This window comes from Eubalaena glacialis, chromosome X, assembly GCF_028564815.1.
Source record: "Eubalaena glacialis isolate mEubGla1 chromosome X, mEubGla1.1.hap2.+ XY, whole genome shotgun sequence".
NCBI lineage: Eukaryota > Metazoa > Chordata > Mammalia > Artiodactyla > Balaenidae > Eubalaena > Eubalaena glacialis.
In genome coordinates, this window is record NC_083736.1 from 99,416,904 (window position 1) to 99,425,569 (window position 8,666).

Genomic DNA, 8,666 nt, shown 5'->3' on the forward strand with positions numbered 1-8,666 from the left:
TACATGGTAATAACCCTCTAGGCCTGCTCTCCCTTCAAAATGACCTCTTCCTCCTCTTCCTCTCCCCAAGTAAAAACTGGAATTATGGGCATATGTTTGGTTTTGAGCCATCTGATTAACACACAGAGCAATTTATGCTGTGCCTCAGGGCTTCCTACAAAGTTAGATTTAGTCATATCCAATGCAGGACGCAATGAATCTGATATTTTAATTGGTATGCATGCCTGTGATCTTGGTAACGTGGCTGCTGGAAATCCCTTCTCTCAGCTATGGGATTATGCCAGTGGGGAGAGTCTAAGCCATCAAGGTAAACAGTGTTCTCTTTGCCTCCTCTAGAACCCTAATCACTCAGTCCCTCAGCCTGCCTACTTGTAAACTCAGAAGCCCACCTGTCTCTCCCTACCTCATATAAAAAATAATTTTTTTTGGCCAAGCCACAAAGCATACAGGATCTCAGTTCCCCAACCAGGGATCGAACCCGTGCCCCCTGCAGTGGAAGTGCAGAGTCCTAATCACTGGACCGCCAGGGAAGTCCCCTCATTTAAATTTGAAGATAAATCTGCAGTATGGGCAAGCTGTTTGCAGTTTTTTGGAGGTAACTACAATTCCTGCTTCCTAGTACAGTTTATAGGAAAAAAGGGGAAAAAATGCTATATGGCAATGGCATGACTCTTGGCCCCCAAGGACAGGGGAATTGCTAGGAAAGCGAGGCAAAGACAAGCATTCCTGCCCCTTTTCTAACCTGGTACAGCAGGCATGTATGCCTCCAGGGACCTGGAAAAATTCAAAGAGCCAAGTCGAAAACGGACAGATGTTCCCCCTGCTGAACAATGGAAGAGGCTTTGATCTGACTTGCAGTTTCTGCAGCCCTGAGCCCACGCTAGCTTGGCTCTGTTAACAGAGCTGCATTAGGTGCCAGGAGATTTTGGTTCTACTTGCAGCTCTTCCAAGAACTAGCTGTGTGACCTTGGGCATTCACTTCCCTTCTCTGAGTATCAGTGTCTTGCCATATAAAAGGAGTGGGTTGAGCTAGACGGCCTTTTAGCTTTGAAAAAGCACATTTTCTCCACATTAAACATTCTTTAGACAAAGGCAAGTACTTCTAGCATCACCCAAACACTCCTCAGATCAGTAATTAAACTGGGAGAACTCCCCAACTCATAAAAGTTAAGCACCAGAACAGACCACAGAGCCTGCTTGGCCCTGCTGCTTTCATCTAATTCCCTTCTGTCAAGGGGCGCTGAAATCTCCAATCTCTTTTAAATCCACAGATGATTCTAACTCACTGGGATACTGAACTTGTACAATAAAGCCTATATTCACAGGAAACCAACTCACAGGAACCCTAGGAGAGTGCAATGCATCTAAAGGGTCCAGGCAAATCCTAAGGTAAAACAGCAAACTTTGTTTTATGAGATAAATCTTCTGGAACAGGGCTGCTTTCAAGATAGACTTCTGTTGGGAATTCCCTGGTGGTCCAGTGGTTAGGACTCTGCATTCTCACTGCCAAGGGCCTTGGTCAGGGAACTAAAAATCCCACAAGCCACGCCACGCAGCACACACACAAAAAAGATACACGTTTGTTAATAAAACCATGATTTACATGCATGCCCTTTGCTCTTTCAAAGGACTCCTAAAGTGAATCCTTTTGAAAAGCCATGAATACTCACCTCCTAATATATCTTCGGTGTCAATCCAGTTTTTCAGTTCAAATCCTTAAGCGTTTAAAATACATCCAAGGGGACTTCCCTGGTGGCACAGCGATTAAGACTCCGAGCTCCCAATTCAGGGGGCCAGGGTTCGATCCCTGGTCAGGGAACTAGATCCCACATGCATGCCGCAACTAAGAGTTTGCATGCCACAACTAAGGAGCCCACATGCCGCAACTAAGACCCAGCACAACCAAAAATAAATAAATAAATATTTTTTAAAAATAAAATAAAATAAATAAAATAAAAAGTATCCAGGGACTTCCCTGGCAGTCCAGTGGTTAAGACTTCACCTTCCAATGCAAGGGGTGTGGGTTCGATCCCTGGTCAGGGAGCTAAGATCCCACATGCCTTGTGGCCAAAAAAACAAAACATAAAACAGAAGCAATATTGTAATGAATTCAATAAAGACTTTAAAAATGGTCCACATCAAAAAAAACCTTTAAAAAAACTCCCACAAGTTAAAAAAATAATAATAAAATGCATCTACTCTGAGGGTCTGTGCTAGAGGCTGTGGGAGATGCAGGGTCTCTGGCCTCAAAGAGCTTGCATGCTTGCTGAAGACACAGAGAACATAAGTTTGGGAGTTCAGGGCCTAATGGAAGGGCTGACTCCTGAGAGCTGGTGTGCTCAGCGTGGGCTGCAGCACACTGGGCTGTCTCTACAGATGTGATGTGCTTTCTGGTGGCCTGAAAGCCCTCTGATGTGCTTACAAAAGAGAGACGCCCACCTGCCATCAATTTGGCATTGAATTAGGAGTTGGCTGAAAATTCGAAGGTGAGGATATGAGCAATGACAGGCCACACTGGCCTCGAGAGGGAAAAATCTGAACATAGGCAGTAGACAGAAAAGAGAAAATGTCTTGAAAGAAACGCTAATACCCAGAAGGAGCAGGAAAGGTTGCTTGAAGATGACAAGGAGGTCCAGCTAGTCAAAGGTGACGCTAGAAGGAGCCTTGCGTGAACTTCCCTGGCGGTCCGGTGGTTAAGACTCCCCGCTTCCACTGCAGGGGGCGAGGCTTCGGTCCCTGGTCGGGGAAGATCCCACAAGCCCGCGCGGTGCAGCCAAAAAAAAGAGGCCTGCGCGGTGGGATTGAAGTGACAGGCCCAGGAAAGAGAGATTCTGCTGCAACTCCTTCCTTCTAGTCCTACAGGGGGACTTCTTTCTCTCTGCCTGCTGTTAAAGTAGTCATTTATGAGTCTGTAAAGCTTCTCAAGGAAAAGGTCGTGTTTTATTCATTCCTGTAATCCAAAGGCTGAGCACTGTTATTTTGTCCATAGTTGCTGCCGAAGAAATACCTGCAGAAGAAGTGACTGATTGAATAAATGGATGAATTTAGACCCTCCTATAATGCCTAGAATCTCAGAAGGAAGCAAAGCCATACCTGCCCTATGTGGGGAGGGGAAGGGAGGGGGCCCTTCCAAGGAGGTGGGTGTTTACAAAATTCTCCCAGTGGTCTGAGCTTTGGAGTTAGTTGGAAATGTGAAATATGGACAAGAGGGCATCCCTCAGTCTTTTCTAGAACAAAATAGTCTGTGCTCCTCCTCCTCCCTTCCTCTCCAATTTGGGGATCAGGATTCCAGCCCTTTACCTTCAGCACCCCGAAACTGGTATTCAAAGCTCTCCACAATCTGGTTTTGTATAGGTCAGGGTCAACCAGAGAAAAAGACCCAGGAGGAAGTGTGTATTAAGGGATTTCTTGTAAGGAATTGGCTTATACCTTTGTGGGGCTGGCTCAGCAGGTCTGAAATCTGTGGGCAGGCCATCAGGAAGGGCAGGCTGCAATTCCTTTTTCCTCAGAAAAACTGCAGTTCTGCTCTTAAGACCTTTCAGCTGATTGAATCAGACCCACCCAAATTGTCTAGGAAAATCTCCTCTACTTAAAGACAACCATTAGGAATATTAATCACATCTACAAAATACCGGGACTTCCCCGGTGGTCCAGTGGTTAGAAATCCACCTTCCAACGCAGGTTCGATCCCTGGTCGGGGAACTAAGATCCCACATGCCTCGGGGCAAATATAAGCCCACGCACTGCAACTACTGAGTGTGCTGTAGAGCCCATGTGCCTCAACTAGAGAAGCCGCAATGAAGACCCAGCGCAGCCAAAATTTTTTAAAAAGTACCTTCACAGCAACCCCCAGATTAGTGTTTGATTCAGGAACTGGGACCACAGCCTAGACAAGTTGATACATAAAACTGACCATCATAGGCTTCTAGTTGCCCTTCTTGCCTCAGCTCCCAACACACCTTCCCTCACCTCACCTCACCCCACTTGTGCATTCGCCTGCCCCAGGGCCTTTGATAAACCTGAGTCAGGAAGCGGGCAGGGCACAACCTTTAAAAGAACGACATAGCCGTTGAGGACACAACATAAACTGGTTAGAACCAACTAGGCCCAAGATGGTGGAAGATTCGACTTCCACTAGAAGTTGAGCCTCATTATATGCTCATTGTAATATGTCAGCATGCTAAATGACACACCCAGGAATTCCCTGGCGGTCCAGTGTTTAGAACTCCACGTATCCATTGCAGGGGGCACGGTTCAATCCCTGGTTGGGGACGTAAGGTCCTGCCTGATCCCTCATGCTATGCAGCACGGCCAAAAAAAAAAAAAGACACACCCACCAGCGCCATGACAGTTCCGGGGCTAACCATAAAAGACCAAAAAGTGGGCGGTGACCCAATTCCTGGAAATCTCCACCCTTTCCCCCAAATAGTTGGAATAATCCTCCCACTCATTAGCCTAGAAATTACCCAGCCCATAAAACTAACCACCCCATATTTCAGGGCCCACACTCTGTCTGTCAAGTATGTTTCTTCCAAGGCCGCTCTCACTTTCTGAGACGGGCTGCATTCTGTCAGTGCAATGTGCATCTCTCTAAATAAACCTGCTTTCACTTTACTATGGCTTGAATTCTTTCCTGCGCAAAGCCAAGAACCCACACTTGGCAGCTCGTCCCAGGGATTCACCTGTGACCTGGGACATGACCATCCTTTTGCGCCCCTTCTTTCTCTGCAACAACCCTCTTCTCCAGGTTGCAATCCTTGGTCTTAGGAGGCCCATTTCCTGCAAGACCCTTCGCACATCCTCTCAATTTGATTGCATTTCTCACGCCCCACCCCCCATACTTAACCTTATTTCTGTAACTATCTGTCTTGCCTGCTAGGGGGAAAAGATTGTGTACTGTTCATTCTCTGTATACCCATCCTCCAGAGGCCCTGGCATATAGAAGGATCTCAGCACATTTCTTTTTTTTAATAAATTTATTTATTTAATTTATTTATTTTTGGCTGTGTTGGGTCTTTGTTGCTGCACGCAGGCTTTCTCTAGTTGCGGCGAGCAGGGGCTACTCTTCCTTGCGGTGCGCGGGCTTCTCATTGCGGTGGCCTCTCTCGTTGTGGAGCACGGGCTCTAGGCGCCCGGGCTTCAGTAGTTGTGACACGCGGGCTCTAGAGCGCAGGCTCAGTAGTTGTGGCGCACGGGCTTAGTTGCTCTGAGGCATGTGGGATCTTCCCGGACCAGGGCTCGAACCCATATCCCCTGCATTGGCAGGCGGGTTCTTAACCACTGCGCCACCAGGGAAGCCCCACAGCACATTTCTTTTGAATGATATCAAACTTACAGAACCCATCACCGTTTACATATAACTCAGCATATTCTTTTCAAAACCTCACATCTTAGGATCCTTATGCCAGCCTCACACACATTGTTCCTATTCTGATGGCCTAATTTGTCCATGTTCATCCATCCCTAAAGGTCTGAGGACATTTTTTTCCTAGATGACTTTAACTCAAGTCTCCTTTAAACTTTCTCCTCAGGACTACCTTACCTTAGATATGGACTAAGACACCCATCCCCCATGCCCTAACATTGTTTACCTTTCTAGACAGAGACAAAAGGAACAAAGACAACAGAATTTTTCCCACATACATTTATATTCTGGAATTCTCTGATTAGATTACTTAGTTTTTGCCCTAATGGGATTATTAGTATTAATCTAATGAGCGCAGGGCTCTTTGCTCATTTATCTGGAGAGAAGGTCCCTTGTGTTCATAAAGTTCTCAAAGGGGTCCATGATTTCCAGAAGGTTGAGATTCACATCTCTCATCCCTCTTCTTAAACCCTACAGCTACTGGCCCAATTAAGGACATTACTAACTTACCCTCCCAACCTGATTTGCCTGCCTCCAATCTCTTCCCTATTATTAATTCACACAGTTAAATTTACCAAAAGCACAATTATGATCATGTCATTCCCTTATTCCAGAATAGTCAGTGGCTTCCCACCACCTGCAGAATAAAATCTCAACATGGTACCTGATACTCCAGCCAAAGCAGACTACTTCCCTTTCCTCAAAACCTCTACTTCTTCACCTTTGCTTCCTGCCAGGGGAGAACCACCTCCTCCCAATCATTGCCTGTTGTCAAAAAAAATTAATCGATCTAAGAAAGAAATGGAAAATTTTATTCAAGCCAACTTGAGGATTATAATGTGGGAGACAATATTTCAGAAAGCTGTGAGGACTGTTCGGCCCGTTAAAGGTCAAAGCACAGTTATATATAAGTTTTTGAGACATAGGGTTATACATCAAATCATATATTGACAGTTTACATCATCCTGATCTGTGCATACAAAGTGAGTAGTGGGTCATGGTGACCCCTTACAAGATTGAGAAGGAAGGTTATTTCCTAGGGAGGTCTGGTTAGTACAGATACACAATACACACTAAAGGGGAGGGAGGAGGCCCAAACGGGCAGAGAAACATTTTGTCTTGCCACAATATATGAATTTTATTTCATTACTGTCAAAACCCTGCCCATCCTTCAAGGCCTAGCTCATGTGCTTCCACTGCCAGAAGTACCTCCAGGATGTCTGGACAGGATGTCCAATACTGCCAGGATGTCCCAGGCAGAGGTGATATTTTTTACTGCTGAGTCTGCATATGACTTTGTTTGGGTCGGATGTCTAGTTGTACCTCCAAAATCCCTTTTTTCTCTGCCTCCTGAGTACAGGGCCACCTAACAAGACATTTCTTAGTCTTTCCTGCAGGTAGGTGTGACTTGCAACTAAGCTCTTGCCACGTGACTAAGCTCATTCCAAAGGGATGTGATGGAAAATGAAATGAGCAAATTCCACGTGACTTGTTTAAAAAGAAATCCCTTGCCTCTTCTCTTTCCTCCTTCCCATGGGCTGGAACATGGATGTGCTCATGACCTAACATGGAGCAGAATTGTCCCACTGGCCTGGGAGCATGTCATGCAAGAGAGAAATAATCTGTGTTATTTGAGCCACTGTGTTTTAGGGTCTGTGTTACAGTAGCTTACCCTTTACCCAAACACAGGGTTCTCTATGGTAGTGTATTAAATTGTGCCATGTCTTATAAATATTTGTATAAATGTCTCATCTCTACTAGGAAGCCATCTCCTAATTGGTCTCTCTGCTTCTTATCTTGCTGCTTACGCTCTATTCCTTTTAAGAGAGCAGTCAGATCATGTCATTCTTTGGTAAATACCCTTACTCAGTAATAGCAAAAATCCTTAAAATGACCTACAAGGTCCTACATGGTTGGCACCTTCCCACCAATTGCTCTTAGTTCACTGATCTTATTTTTTCTTACTGGTGTGCTCTACCCCTTCGGCCCCAACACTCACTCTGCACCAGACACATCAACCTCCTTACTATTCCTCAAACAAGTTAGATGCACTCCTGTCCTAGGGTTTTTGCTGTGCCCTCCGCTTGTCCCAGATATCAACATGGCTCATTCCTTTAACTCCTTGAGGTCTTTGCTCAAATGTCACCTTCCCGGATAGGCCTTCTCTGACTACCCTACTTAAAATTAAACTCCTCCTCCCCTCCACCACCATCATGGCACATTTTCCTACTTCCTTGCTTGATTTTTCTCCACATCGCTTATCACCACTTGATATATTATACAATTTCTTCATTTACATGTTTATTGTTTGAGAATATAAACTCTATGAGAGCAGGGGTTTCTGATTGTTTACTGCTGTAGTCTCAGTGCCCAGAACATGGCCCGGTGCATTAGAAGTATTCAATAAATATTTCAATAAATATTGAAAGAACAAATTCCTTGGAGGCAAATACTTTATAGTCCCCTCAGTGCCTAGTGTACTGCCTTGTATGCAATGAAGCACTCAGTAAATATTTGATGAATGAAATGTGATGGAAGACTACTAATATTCTGCCTTGCAGTCTACTTCCTTCTTCAAGTATTCCTATACACCTGGGCCTATGTTACATTTCTGAAGTCGTAAAATTATGACAAAAGGTCAGAAGGAGAGGTCCTCTGCGGACACTGCTGAAAATGGCAGGAAGGGAAAGCTAGGATGCTGCTTTAAATATTTTCTGCCTTTGCCACTTGGACAAATTCCTTCCCATCTCTGGTCTCAGTTTCAACCATATGTAAAATGAAGCCAGTAGACTAGATGATTTTTGAAGTCCCTTTTATTTTTACAGCTTGTAGTTATGAGCATTATGGCACTCAGAACTAAGATTGTATGATTCTAAAATTGTATGATTTTTCTGTTACTTCTAACCCATGGTTGGAATATGCTTAATGAAAATGTGGTGAGAATAAAGGCCCTCTTTGGTCCAATTAGCAGTTATCATCATAAAAATAATAAAATAGCGGTGTAAAAGGACACATTAGCAACACGCAGAATATGATGCTGAGGATAACATGAGGCAGACAGGACCCAAAACCAGGTTTTCTGATTCCTCCGGGGTTCTTTATCTGAAGTCCCATAAGTATTCTAAATTTTCTCTCCTTTCCAAGGGTCAGATAAATCAGACCTTTATTGCCCAGATATTGTGGAAAATCCATACTTCATCACTTGTTTGAACATACTTGGTCCCAGCGCTGAAAACAAAATGAGACTTCTCTTGCAGTGTCCCTGGATGACTCAGGTAGCCTGCCCTCAGTCACTTTCCTC